This window comes from Leucoraja erinacea, chromosome 10, assembly GCF_028641065.1.
Source record: "Leucoraja erinacea ecotype New England chromosome 10, Leri_hhj_1, whole genome shotgun sequence".
NCBI classification, from domain to species: Eukaryota; Metazoa; Chordata; class Chondrichthyes; order Rajiformes; family Rajidae; genus Leucoraja; species Leucoraja erinaceus.
Genome location: NC_073386.1, coordinates 58,764,344 through 58,778,528, shown reverse-complemented (window position 1 = coordinate 58,778,528; position 14,185 = coordinate 58,764,344).

Genomic DNA, 14,185 nt, shown 5'->3' with positions numbered 1-14,185 from the left:
AATCATATATAGTCTTTCCGCTGACTGGATAGCACGCAACCCTGACTAAGCACAAACTCAAACTCAAAAGCCTCTTCGATACTTGAGTTAAACCACAGCCATTGCCAGGTTAATGCACGCACCACCAGACCAGTACCGAGGCTTATAACAACCGATCAGGGTTATAACAATCGTGGGTTAACTACCTATTGTACATTCCGGCCAATTTCATTTTCAATTAATCCAATGGAAGAAGAATTCAGGCAGGGTGTATAAATAACAGCTAATTGACCCACTGAAGGTTTCTACCTAGATCAACTTGACACATTGGATTTTAGTTGCAGCATTAAAATGTCAGCAATGCTTTGTCAGAGAACATGGCAAAGGTGCCCTGCAGAATCTTTCAGGCCTGACAGAAGGGTTCCCTTAACAAGACAACTGGAGTCTTGCATGCGGTGTGGTCATGGTGTCTGCTCCTCTGGGAGTTCCTGTGACACTCCTCCAAGCTAATTTAATTAAGGGCTCTTGTCAGCCCAGCAGCCTGAGGTTCACCAGGCTCCTTCAAGAGCTGCCTGAATGGAGCCTGCTACCAGATTTCAGCAGAGGCTCCATCCAAAAGCGAGCTGAGCTGAGCGCCAGCTCTTACTGCTCCATTGCCATGTATGTGGAGCCCCATGTAGGGGGCAGCACGGCGGTAGAGTTGCTGCCTCACGGCGCCACAAACCCAGGTTCGATCCTGACTACGGGTGCTGTCTGTACGGAGTTTGTACTTTCTCCCTGTGACTGCGTGGGTTTTCTCCGGGCGCTCCAGTTTTCTCCCACACCCCAAAGACATGTAGGTTTGTAGGTTACTCGGCTTCAGTAAAGGTTGTACATTGTCCCTAGTGTGTAGGATAGTGTGAGTGTACGGGGATTGCTGGTTGGCACACACTCGGTGGGCTGAAGGGCATGTTTCCACAATGTATCTCTAAACCTAAACCAACAGAATTAAAGAGGGAGATGCAGTAACCATCCTCCTGGCATGGATGACCCTGTCCCTTTGGTATGTATTAATGCCTACATCCATGGTACGTACCTGCAATGCTAACTCCACCAGCACTGGGAATTTGATCGAGTTAGAGGCAACACAGCCCGGATATGAGAATATTTTGTTTAGTTTGCTTTAATATTGTCCTGTGCACTGAGGTACGGAGAAAAAGCTTTTGGTTGCCTGCTAGCTAGTCGGTGGAAGGACCAGACTTTAGACTTTACACTTTAGAGATATAGCACGGAAACAGGCCATTCGGCCCACTGAGTCCAGTCACTTCGTAGCCTAACACTACCCTACACGCCAAGGACAATTTACTATTTTAACAAAGCCAATTAACCTACAAACTTGTACGTCTTTGAAGTGTGGGAGGAAACCAGAGCACCCAGAGAAAACCCACGCGGTCACAGGGAGAATGTACAAACTCCATGCAGATAGCACCCGTAGTCGGGATCAAACCCAGGTCTTTGGCGCTATAAGATAGCATCCCTACTGGTGCCACTGTACCACCCCTACGCTGCCCCTTATACATGGTTATAATCAAGCCGTCCACAGCATAAAGGATAAAGGTACAATGTTTAGTGCAAGATAAAATCCGATTAGTCATCGGAATGACAGAAATATAGAAATATAGAGTACAGAAATACGTAATTACATATTCTGTTATGCTACTGCAAGTAAAAATCTCATTGTTCTGTTTGGGACATATGACAATAAAACACTCTTGACTCTTGACGTCAAACTCAAGTACAGTAGGTTAACTAAAGGGGAAGATACAGAGTGCAGAATATAGTTCTCAGCACTGTAGCGCACCCGTTCCAGAAACAAAGTCCAATGTCCGCAATGGGGTAGAGGTGAATGGGACAGTTTATGGAAGGACCGTTCAGTAGCCTGATAACAGAGGGGACGATACTGTTCCTCTCTCTTGCGTTGTGCACTTTTAAGCTTCTGTATCTTACGTCTGATGGAAGCAGAGAGAAAGAGGAATGATGAAGGGTGGGATAAATCTTAGATTATGTTGGCTGCTGTTCCGAAGCAAAGATGGAGTCAAAGGTAGGAAGTCTGGTCTGTGGTCGGCCAGGCTACATGTAGAACTCTCTACAATTTCTTGCAGTCTTGGGCAGAGCTGTTTGCAAACCAATCTATGATGCATCCTGGAGGTATGCTTTCTAGGCCATTTCTTGTTTTATAGAACTTTCACAAGAAGTAGAAATTTAGCCTCAATAGCGCAGATGAATTCAACACAACAATAGCCGGTGTTAGCATGAAACCCAGTCCTGTCCAAGTCATCGCTCCTTGTGTTTGTGGGCGGTAATTAACAAGGATTTAGACAGCGTGTACCCTGCCATCTGGTCACTCTCCGCTGACTAAATCCTAACAAATTCATTGGGATTACAGTGGCCCAATAATCCAGCCTTCCTTTGAACTGAAAGGGATTTAAAAGGATTTAAACCTACACGATAATAAAGTTTATTAGGATGCAATCCGCTTTGTAGATCACTGCCTTAGATTGTATCAGAAGGATGTAAGCAAAAAAAATAATAGTGAGTGATTCCTTTCCTTCCAATTCTGGGCTAGACAGACTATACCAAGCGAGTCACTTTTGGTTAACACCCAGTGAATCAATCTGCCCCATTCCTTCAACTGATTAGCCAGAAAACGGTGAAAGAACATGTATTTGGAGAATATTGGCCCAGTGAGGGAGGGATGAGTGAAAGGTAAAGAAAGGAAGAGAAAGAGAAAGAAAAGAAGGTGGCAAATCAAGAGAAAAAGGAGAAAATGGAGGAAAAGGGAAGAGAGAGAGAGAGAGTTCTCTGTCTTCTGGACGGAGAGGTAAATTCCCTGTTTTATGCGGATGACTTGGTTCTGCTGTCCCCCACAGAACAGGGACTGCAGCAACAGTTGGGCCTACTTGATGAGTACTGCTAAAATTGGGCCCTGGCAGTAAATCTAAAGAATACCAACATCATGATTTTTCAGAAAAGACCCAGATGTCAGGAAGATAAATACAAATTTACTCTCAATGGTACTGTTATCGAACACACTATGAGCTATACTTACCTTGGTCTAACTGTTTCAGCATCAGGGAGCTTCAATATGGCAGGAATGCACTAATAGAGAAAGCTAGAAGAGCTCTGTATGCAATAAAAAGAAGATTCTACAACATCCAAATCCCAATTAAAATCTGGCTTAAAATTTTTGACAGTGTAATCCAGCCTATTGTGCTTTATGGCAGTGAAGTATAGGGTCCACTCAGTCACCATAGTTATAGTAAATGGGAAAAACATACAACGGAGGCACTGCATGCGGAATTTTGTCGGAACATCCTCCGTATCCAAAGGAAAACACCAACAAATACACGTAGGGCGGAACTAGGGAGATACCCACTGATAATATCCAGAAAAGAGCACTACATTTTTGGAATCTCCTTAAATCTAGCCCCCCAGATACCCTCCAGTTTAAAGCCCTTCAAACACAAGAGGGGAACCCAGAAAAGAGTTCCCTGTGTCAGTTGGTACTGAGACTAACTACCCCAATTCAGTTAAACCCTATCCAGTTAAACCCTGACCTGGCCTCAGATCAATACAGACCCCCAATCACCAGTTAGAGTGAACCAAATTATCAAACAATGTAAAGAAATGTATTTGGAACATTGGGATAAAGAAACCAAAAGCCAAAGCAGATTAGAATGTTACCGTGCCCAAAAAAGAGATTATAAATTGGCAGATTACCTCTCAACTGTTAGAGACATAAAGCAGAGACAGACCGTCACGAAATACAGGTTAAGTGACCACTATATGGCAGTTGAAAAAGGAAGACAGAAGAGATTCTGGCAACCAAGAGAAAACAGAATATGCGGCCACTGTTTGACAGATGAGGTTGAAACAGAGGTGCACTTCGTCCTAAAATGCAAAAAATTTGACAAAACAAGGAAAGCATACTTTGACAAACTCAGTGTGGAAACCCCTGATTTTAAAGGACTAGATGATACATCAAAACTAAGAATAATCCTTGGCAAAGGAAATACGGCACATCTTGGTGCACAATACGTAACAGCATGCCATAACCTGAGAGACGGTGAATGACCAACATGCACATATTTACGCACACACTAATTGACATTAACTAACACTAAGAAATTAATATTGAATGTGTAGCAATCAATAAAGGGCTATAGGCCTATTGGGAGTTTATGTACAGGGACATATCTATCCATGCACTGTATACTTGTATTTATACTTATGCATTTTAAATATGTATGTCATGTTTTATACTTTGGCAATATAACGATGTATTTTACCATGCCAATAAAGTTTTTTATGATTGAGAGATTGAGGGAGAGAGGGAGAGAAGCGGAGGAGGGAGGGGGGGGGGGGAGGGGGGGGGGGGGGGGGGGGGGGGGAGGGGGAGGGGGGGAGGGGGAGGGGGAGGGGGGAGGGGGGGGGGGAGGGGGAGAGGGAGGGGGGGAGGGGGAGATAAAGAGGGGGGGAAAAGAGAGAAAAAAAGTAACTGACTAAAAGGGAGAAAAAGAGAGAGAAAGAGAAAAAGAGAGAGGGAAAATGGAAGAAAAGGGAAGAGAGAGAAAGAAAAAATAGAGAAAAAGAGAAATAAAGATGAAAAGAGAGAAAAAAAGTACGTGATCTAAAGGGGAGAAAAGGGGAAAGAGAGAGAAAGTGAGGTGGCAAATCGAGAAAGAGGGAAAATGGAGGAAAGAGGAAAAGAGAGAGAGAGAAAGTGAGGAAAAGAGAAAAAACTAACTGACTAAAAGGGAGAAAAAGAGTGCGAGAGGAAAAAAAGAGAAAATGGAAGAAGGGACGAGAGAAGAAAAAAAGAAAAAAAGAAAGAGAATGAACGATTGCAGTTCCATTCTGACAGCTGTTTATTTCCTTCCACAGATGTTGCACAAACTGTGTTCCTCAAGTTTGTTTTTGCTGTATATTTGGTGCTCATGGTAATTTTCTTTCCAAAGCGATTATTAAAATGTGTGGCTGGCGACAGCATCGCTTACATACAGAGCTCAGGAGGGACTGGACTGTAGGTGGGACGTAGCTTGTGTACATGGTGGTGGGCGGCCAGCCAGGAATCCAATGACCTTACCTGCCCTCCCAGTTGTGGTAGTTAGGGCTGCAGACCCTTCTGGCCGACCAGTATCCCAACAACATGTGCTCTCAGGACATCACGGTTCAAATTGTCCTGCAGTGGCACAAGTCAAGTCAAGTCAATTTTATTTCTATAGCACATTTAAAAACAACTCTCGTTGACCAAAGTGTTTTACATCAGTGCAGGTTCTAACATGCTACATACAGTGGTACATAGATCTAACAATACATACATAAATACATACATACAGCGCTTACTCAGAGGACCTCAAGAAAACGCTTGTGAGTAGAAATAAGTCTTAAGTTTAAGGATTTGAGTATAGGAGCAGGGGGGTTCTACTGCAGTTGTACAGGGTCTTGGTGAGACCACACCGGGAGTATTGCGTACAGTTTTGGTCTCCAAATCTGAGGAAGGACATTATTGCCATAGAGGGAGTGCAGAGACGGTTCACCAGACTGATTCCTGGGATGTCAGGACTGTCTTATGAAGAAAGACTGGATAGACTTGGTTTATACTCTCTAGAATTTAGGAAATTGAGGGGGGATCTTATAGAAACTTACAAAATTCATAAGGGGTTGGACAGGCTAGATGCAGGAAGATTGTTCCCGATGTTGGGGAAGTCCAGGACAAGGGGTCACAGCTTAAGGATAAGGGGGAAATCCTTTAAAACCGAGATGAGAAGAACTTTTTTCACACGGAGAGTGGTGAATCTCTGGAACTCTCTGCCACAGAGGGTAGTTGAGGCCAGTTCGTTGGCTATATTTAAGAGGAAGTTAGATGTGGCCCTTGTGGCTAAAAGGATCAGAGGGTATGGAGAGAAGGCAGGTACGGGATACTGAGTTGGATGATCAGCCATGATCATATTGAATGGAGGTGCAGGCTCGAAGGGCCGAATGGCCTACTCCTGCACCTAATTTCTATGTTTCTATGTTTCTAAGTTTAGATGTAAAGGAGTTGATGGAGGGGGCAGTTCTGATGAGAAGAGGGATGCTGTTCCACAGTCTAGGTGCTGGGCGGACTTCATCCCATACAATCTGAACCCAGTCTGAAAAAGGGTCTCGACCCGAAACGTCGCCTGTTCCTTTTCTGCAGAGATGTTGTCTGACCCGCTGAGTTACTCCAGCCTTTGTGGTGTCTCTCTGCATCCCATGCTATCCTGACGTGGACAATGAACAGGAAGAATCCAGTCAGATTTTGTCAATCGCACAGAATGGTCCAGGAATACTATTGTTATTTTGCTTCTCACTTTACCCCTTTTTACTTTAGACTTTAGAGCAACAGCACGGTAACAGGCCTTTCGGCCCACCGAGTCCATGCCGAACAGCAATCACCCACACGAAGGGACAATTTACCGTTTTTACTGAAACCAATCGACCTACAAACCTGTACATCTCTGGGGTATGGGGGGGAAACCGGAGCACTCAGAGAAAACCCACTGTAGGTGCACAGGGGGAACGTACAAACTCCGCACCCATAGTCAGAATCGAACCCGTGTCTCTGGCGCTGTGAGGCAGCAACTCTACCGCTGTGCCACTGTGCCGCTCACATGGAAATAAAAGATTTTTAATGACATTACGTTGAGATAAAGAGTTACCCGTTTACATTTCAAGCTGTGTATGGATCTCTTTTGAAAGTGGGCTGAGGCTAGGCACAAACGATGATGTTCTTTCATTTGTTACACAAGTACTGATTTAACAAGATCCTCTACTTACCGTACAGTGACCAAGTAGATCACCATATTTATTCATCTTTTTAAATGCATTTTCATGCTATGAATTGCCTTTTGCAGGTTTATGCTTAAAACCTATGTGGCTGTAAGTGGCTTGGCATCACTTAAAATCCCCAGGCAAATGGAAAACACATGCCAGATAATCATTGTGTGGAAACAAGGACTGCAGATGCTGAAATATACAAAGTGCTGGAGTAACTCAGCAAGTCAAGTAGCCTCTCAGATGAACGTGGATGCCTAGGATAGCGTGATTAACCTCTAGAGGACATCACTTTAATGTGAGGAGGGGAAAGTTTTTATAGGAACCTGAGCGGCAACCTTCTCACTGGAAGGTACACAAAAATGCTGGAGAAACTCAGCGGGTGCAGCAGCATCGATGGAGCGAAGGAAATAGGCAACGTTTTGGGCCGAAACCCTTCTTCAGACCTTTCTCCAACATTTTTGTGTACCTTCGATTTTCCAGCATCTGCAGTTCCTTCTTAAACCTTCTCACTAGAACCTGGTTGGCATATGAAGTGAGCTAAACACAAAAATCTGGAGTAACTCAGCGGGTCAGGCAGCATCTCTGGAGAAAAGGAATAGGTGACGTTTCGGGTCGAGACCCTTCTTCAGACGGAGAGTCAGGGGAAAGGGAAACGAGACACATACACGGTGATATAGCGAGATATAGAACAAATGAATGAAAGATATGCAAAAAAGTCTCGATAGCCTGCTTGGGTAACTTCCAATGTAACAATATGAACAATTGAAATCTCCAATTTCAAGCAAAATCCTCTGCCTGGCACATTGAGTTCCTCCAACACTTTGTTCCTTGCTGAAAGAAAGTCATCCTTAATCTTGTCGTTCTGCATAAAAATGAGAACCCTTTTGACAGTTATATTTGCAACTGTCAGCACAGGCAGGGTTAACTTCCAGCAACACACGCTGCAGGTGTTCCTTATATAATTAACTCAGCAAAAGAACATGACACCATGGGATTATCTAACAAGTGACCGGGGCATATTGGCATTTAATGATCTTAGCACAAGGCTTCACTAACCTGACAGAGACCCCCAACTGCTTGGAATTAGTTCCCTGCGATGGTCAAATGATGCCACTGCCTGTTTTGGGCAAAAGCTCCCGTCAGCAATTTTATTTTGTTTTATTTCACGCCTTCCCAAGCTGCAAACATTCTCGAAGTTAATTTACAACAATACCTGTTCAATGGGTTAGGTGGGCCAGCACTAATAGCCTACTTACCACAGAGAGAGGCAGACTCATTACAAACCATTTGCACTGAATTCACTGGCAAAGCAAGTCCAGGAGCTGACTCAGTCTACCACTGGAGAGCTTGATAAGATATTCTTCCAGAGAACCAGAGAGGTTGGAAAAAGTGTAGGAAGGAACTGCAGATAGACACAAAAAGCTGGAATAACTCAGCGGGACAGGCTGGAGAGAAGAAATGGTTGACATTTTGGGTCAAGACCCTACCTCAGACTGGATAGGGATTTGAGAAACGAGAGATATAGACAAAGATGTGGAGAGAGGGAATGCAGGGGCTACCTGAAGTGAGAGAAATCTTCATACCACTGGGCTGTAAGCTGCCCAAGCAAAATATGAGAAGCTGTTCCTCCAATTTGTGGTGAGCCTCACTCTGACAATGGAGAAGACCGAGGACAGAAAGGGCTGTGTGGGAATGAGAAGGAGAATTAAAGTGTTTGGCAACTGGCAGATCAATCAATCAATCAATCAATCAAAGACTTTATTGTCATTCAGAAATACACCAATAAATGCAAGTCTGAACGAAATTTTGTTGCATCTGGCTCCCCGTGCAACATAAAATAACAAAAGGATAAAATAGATAAAAAGATAAAATAGATAATAGTGGCGGCACATTATATGGCATTCAAGAGTCTGATGGCTCGGGGGAAGAAGCTGTTGCAAAACCTGGCCGTTCTGCTCCTTATACCACGATACCTTTTGCCCGAGGGCTGCAGAGTGAACAGTCCATGATGGAGATGTGTTGGGTCTTTTATAATACTGCTGGCCTTAGACAAGCAACGTTTGCACGCAATGTCCCGGATTGAAGGAAGAGAAATCCCGATGTTTTTTTCAGCCATCCTCACCACTCTCTGCACGGACCTCCAGTCGGAGGCTTTGCAGTCCCCAAACCAGACAGAGATGCAGCTGGTCAAAATGCTCTCTCTGGTGCCCCTGTAGAAAGTGGTGAGGACGGGATGGGGGAGGTGAGCTCCTCTCATTCGGCGCAGAAAGTGCAAATGCTGCTCCGCTCTCTTAACTAGTGATGCGATGTTTTGTGACCAGGTCATTCTGTTCGTGATCTGCACCCCCAGGAACTTAGTGCTACTGACCATCTCCACATCGATGTCATTAATGTGTAGTGCTGTGTGTGACTGTGCCGGTTTCTGCTGAAGTCAACGATGACCTCCTTTGTTTGGTCAACATTCAGGATCAGATTGTCCGTGTTGCACCAGTCCACCAGTTGTTTCACCTCCTCCCTGGAAGCCAGTTCATTGTCGTCCCGGATAAGGCCCACCACTGTTGTGTCATCTGCGTACTTCATGATGTGGTTTGTACTAAACCTGGCACAACAGTCAGGTAGGTTCAGGCAGGCTCAGCGAAGGTGTTCCACCAAATGATCGTCCAGTCTGCATTTGGTCTCGCCGAAGGAACTGCAGATGCTGGTTTAAACCAAAGATAGACACAAAATGCAGGAGTAACATGGCGGGACAGGCAGCATCTCTGGAGAGAAGGAATGGGTGACGATTCAGATTAAGACCCTTCTTCAGACTGATGTTGGAAAAGGTCCATACATTGCTTCATTATAACATAAATCATTCCTACTATGGCAATTCCCATCGAAAAATGGACAATCGACCAGTTTCTAATGATAGGGCATTAGTCAGTTCTCAGTTTAGTTTATTATAAGGTACAGCACCGAGGTATAGTGAAACGCTTTGTTGCAAGATAACCAGTCAGCGGAAAGACTATACCTGAAAATGATTACAATCGAGCCATTCGCAGTGTTTGATCAAAGACAGTCCGAGTGTCACCAATGAGGTAGATAGTAGTTCAGGACTTCTCTCTAGTTGGTGATAAGATGATTCAGTTGCCTGATGACAGCTGGGAAGAAACTGTCCCTGAATCTGGAGGTGTGCGTTTTCACACTTCTATATCTTTTGCCCGATGGGAGAGGGGAGAAGAGGGAGTGGTCAGGGTGCGACTCATCCTTGATTATGCTGCTGGCCTTGCCGAGGTAAAAAAGGATTCGATGGAAGGGAGGTTGGTTGGTGCGATGGTCTGGGCTGCAAACACAATCCCCTGATATTTCTTGCGGTCTTGGATGGAGCTGTTCCCAAACCGAGCTGTGATACATCCTGATAAAATGCTTTCTACGACAGCCATGTGCTGTGCAGTGCATTTGTCTGGCACATAAATGCATGTATTTAACCAGCCTGTTTTTCACAACGCTCTTGAGGTCTAAATTTAATACAGTCTTTATACTAATTATCTCTTTGTCAGGTTATCCATTTACTATTACCATAACTATGTGCCTAACTATATACAACCATGTTGTATAAAATGTGAGCTATTCTGTACAGAGTTTGTACGATCTCCCTATGATTGTGCTTGTGGGTGCCCCGCTTTCCTCCCACATTCCAAAGACGTGCAGGTTTGTAGGTTAATTGGCTTCTGTAAATTGCCCCTAGTGTGCAGGGTGCAAAACTGGGATAGCATAGAACTAGTGTGGGTGAGTCACTAGTCAGCACGGGTTTGGTGGGCCAAATGGCCTCTCCCACATTGTATCTTGACCCGAAATGTCACCTGTTCCTTTTCTCCAGAGATGCTGCCCGACCCACTGAGTTACTCAAGCATTTTGTGTCTTATAGAAACATAGAAACATAGAAAATAGGTGCAGGAGTAGGCCATTCGGCCCTTCGAGCCTGCACCGCCATTCAATATGATCATGGCTGGTCATCCAACTCAGTATCCTGTACCTGCCTACTCTCCATACCCCCTGATCCCTTTAGCCACAAGGGCCACATCTAACTCCCTCTTAAATACAGCCAATGAACTGGCCTCAACTACATTCTGTGCCAGAGAGTTCCACAGATTCACCACTCTCTGTGTGAATTTTTTTTTCTCATCCCAGTCCTAAAAGATTTCCCCTTTATCCTTAAACTGTGACCCCTTGTTCTTTACTTCCCCAACATCGGGAACAATCTTCCTGCATCTAGCCTGTCCAACCCCTTAAGAATTTTGTAAGTTTCTATAAGATCCCCCCTCAATCTTCTAAATTCTAGCGAGTACAAGCCGAGTCTATCCAGTCTTTCTTCATATGAAGGTCCTGCCATCCCAGGAATCAGTCTGGTGAACCTTCTCTGTACTCCCTCTATGGCAAGAATGTATTTCCTCAGATTAGGAGACCAAGACTGCACACAATACTCCAGGTGTGGTCTCACCAAAACCCCGTACAACTGCAGTAGAACCACCCTGCTCCTATACTCAAATCCTTTTGCTATGGATGCTAACATACCATTCGCTTTAAACACATACCAAGTCAGCAGTAAGCTGCATTTAGACAGTACCGTGAAGAAGCATCCCAAATGTTTCACTGTAGTTGCTTCAAACTGGGTGCTTCAAACTGCCGTGAATCAGTTGGAATGCATGGTGACATATCAGATGTATGGTGATCGTGAAGTTACTCTGAATATAACTACCTCTTTATGCAACTGGAGTGGCTGATTGAACACCCAAAACTGATTGAATGCATTCAGTTTGAGGCAATTCCCTTGTTCCTGGATAAGGCTCTTGCAAAAGCAGCTGTGGCCTCGTATCACTCATGCCTTTCTAGTGTCATGGGAGTTCAGTTTAGTTTATTGTCACGTGTACCGAGCTACAGTGAAAAGCTTCTGTTGCTTGCTATCCAGTCAGTAGAAAGACAATACCTGTTTACATATGAGCCATCCACAGTGCACGGATACATGATAAAGGGAATAATATTTAGTGTAGGCTAAGTTTGATTAAATGTAACGCCAGTGAGGTAGATAGTAGCTCAGGTTGGTGGTAGGATGGTTCAGTTGCTTGATAACAGCTGGGAAGAAACTGTCCCTGAATCTGGAGGTGTGCGTTTTCACACTTCCATATCTCTTGCCCAATGGGAGAGGGGAGAAGAGGGAGTGACTGAGGTGAGACTGGTCCTTGTCCCTTGATGATGCTGCTGGCCTTGCCGAGGCAGCGTGAGGTGTAGATGGAGTCAATGGCAGGGAGGTTGGTTTATGTGATGGTCCACATTTCTCTGCAATTTCCTGCGGCCTAGTGTCATGCGTGCATTGGCCTGAACAAAATAGCTAACTGTGTGTAAGTGTCGCTCAGTGTTAGTCTGGGAGAGGCAGTGATATTGGTTCACTTATCCTGCCAATGCATTTTTGGAGGATTTTGCAGACACGGCATTGGTGTTACCTGTCCAAGGCCTTGAAATAGTTGCTGCAGGAGCAATCCAACTTTCAGACGTGTATAAAAGCGCAGAGATCTCTGCGGCCCAATGAACCATGACTTTTATGCTGGGGTTGAACATTCAGAAAACCAAAGGCTATGTTGCTACATTGAGAATGGATTTCAACAATGATCTTTGCCTTCACTGAGAGGTGGCTTCCTAAATTAGAAAGTGGAGTTTGTTTTCCAGTATCTTGATTCAAGATGGTTGTTGGGAAGAACCTGGAGATCATGGTTTTCAGACTCCTGTAGCTCTCTTTCTGATGGCTGTGAAATGAGAGTGTGGTCAGGGTGGTGTGGGTCCTTGATGATGCTGGCTGTACACTGCCCTACTTTTAGAGCCCCCCCCCCCCCCCCCTCCCCCCCACCCATTTATTTTGTATTTCTAACCTTCCTATCTTGTTTTTAAACCGAGCACATGTTAATGGATCATCAGCGCAGAATGTCACCAAATGCATCAATACCTTTCATAGAAACATAGAAAGTAGGTGCAGGAGCAGGCCACTTGGCCCTTAGAGCTAGCACTGTCATTCAATATGATCACGGTTGTTCATCCAGAAGCAGTACCACGTTCCTGCTTTCTCCCCATATCCCTTTATTCCGTCAGCCCAAAGAGTTCTCACTTGAAAACATCCAGCGAATTGGCCTCCACTGCCTCTGTGACAGAGAATTCAGCTCCAGCATCCAATGCTGTCTGTGTGGAGAATGCATGCCCTCCCTGCGACCACCTGGATTTCCTCCGGACGACTCAGTTTCTTCCCACATCCACAAAATTTGCGGGTTTGTAGGTCAATTAGTGTGTAGGGTCAAAATGCTGGAGGAACTCAGCAGGTCAGGCAGCATCTCTGGAGAAAAGGAATAGAGGGGTCTCTTAAGGTTCTCTTAAGAAGGATTTCGACCCGAAACATGACCTATTCCTTTTCTCCAGAGATGCTGCCTGACCCGCTGAGTTACTCCAGCATTTTGTGTCTATCTTTGGTGTAAACCGCCTAGTGTGTAGGGAGTGGATGAGGAAGTGGGATAACACAGAACTAGTTTGAATGGGTGATTGATGGTCACCATAAACTCGGTGGGCTGAAGAACCTGTTTCCCTGCTGTCCCTTTCAATTAAATTAAATTTAAATATAATATAAAAACTGACAGATAAACATTGCAAAAATATATTGGTGTTACTGACTGACATTATGTGAGACGTTACATGTATACTCATTCATTATCTATGCTTTATGACTAATTATTATATAGCATACCCATTATTGTTTGCTTCTGTTTCATGTCTGTGTGTATATATATATAAATACTGAATATATATTGGAGCAACTCAGCGGGACGAGCAGCATCTCTGGATAGATGTGTGTGTGCACACATATATGTATATGGGTGTGTGTTTGTATATATGCACACACTTTTTCCCATTTATTATATTGTTTACTGTATACAATGTTTACATATTCTGTTGTGCTGTTACAAGTAAGAATTTCATTGTTCCATCTGGGATATATGAGAATAAAACACTCTTGACTTTTGACTCTTGATTAAATATATTTATGCAGGTACTAAGTCCAGTCTTACCACCTTTAACATTTAGTAAAGGGATCCATATTGAATAAACCGACGGTCAACTTTGCGGACAATTTCAATCTCTCAATTCTGAGGTCTGAGGTTCCCACCTGCTTTAAAAAGGCATCAATTACACCAGTGCCCAAGAAGAGCAAGGTGACGTGCCTCAATGACTATCGACCAGTGGCACTAACGCCGGTGGTGATGAAGTGCTTTGAGAGGCTGATCATGGTGCAATCAACTCCTACCTTGACAAAAACCTGGACCCTCTGCAGTTCGCTTACCGCCACAAC